The following is a 1,425-nucleotide window of genomic DNA, read 5'->3' on the forward strand; positions in this document are numbered from 1 at the left end:
AAATTTCTAAACACATTCTACATTTGTATTAATGTATATCAAACTCTCATTCATGGTAAATGGACATTTTTTTATTTTTTTGTCAATTAATTTATTAAAATTTCATAACAGTCCCTAAATTGGTGGACTAACCACTATAAAATCGTTATTTGCTAGAGAAAGAGAGACAACAAAAGTTCCAAACCTCTTTCAACTTCATCATATGTTGGTGAGGGATGTAACTATACAATAAAACATTATTTTCATATTTTTGAATTTTTCTCAAAATCTATGGGTTAACCCCTACGAAAATATTGAATTTTCGGTAAATGCTCTATATACTGAAGCCTATGATCTTTAGTGTTCTTTAAAAATTATTAAACACATTCTAATTTTGTATTAATGTATATCAATCTCTCATTCATGTTACATGGGAATCGTTTTATTTTTTTTGTCAATTAATTTACTAAAACTTCATAACATTCCCTAAATTGGGGGACTAACCACTATAAAATCGTTATTTGCTTGAGAAACGGACACAACAAAATTCCAAACCTCTTTGAACTTCATATGAAGGATGCAACTATGCATTAAATCAGTATTTTCATATTTTTGAATTTTTCTCAAAATCTATGGGTTAACCCCCCTACGAAAATATTAAATTTTCGGTAAATGCTCTATATACTGAAGCCTATGATCTTTAATGTTGTTTTAAAATTTCTAAACACATTCTATATTTGTATTAATGTATATGAAACTTTCATTCATGGTACATGGGCATCGTCTTATTTTTTTGTCAATTAATTACTAAAACTTCAAAACAGTCCATAAATTGGTGGATTAACCATTATAAAATCGTTATTTGCTAGAAAAACGGACACAACAAAAATTCCAAACCTCTTTGAACTTCATAATATGTTGGTGAAGGATGCAACTATGCATTAAAACAGTATTTCTCAGAATCTACGGGTTAACCCCCTACGAAAATACTGAATTTTCGATAAATGCCCTATATACTGAAGCCTATGATCTTTAGTGTTGTTTTAAAATTTCTAAATACATTCTAAATTTTTATTAATGTATATTAAACTCTCTTTCATGGTACACGGGCATAGTCTCAATTTTTTTTGTCAATTAATTTACTAAAACTTCATAACAGTCCCTAAATTGGTGGACTACTCACTATAAAATCAGTATTTGCAAGAGAAACGGACACAACAAAAATTCCAAACCTATTTGAACTTCATCGTAGGTTGGTGAAGGATGCAACTATGCATTAAAATAGTATTTTTATATTTTTGAATTTTTTTCAAAATCTACGGGTTAACCCCTACAAAAATATTGAATTTTCGGTAAATGTTCTAGATACTGAAGCCTTGGATCTTTAGTGTTGTTTTATAATTTCTAAACACATTGTAATTTTGTATTAATTTATATTAAACTCTA

The sequence above is a fragment of the Brassica oleracea genome, chromosome C4, assembly GCF_000695525.1.
Source record: "Brassica oleracea var. oleracea cultivar TO1000 chromosome C4, BOL, whole genome shotgun sequence".
NCBI lineage: Eukaryota > Viridiplantae > Streptophyta > Magnoliopsida > Brassicales > Brassicaceae > Brassica > Brassica oleracea.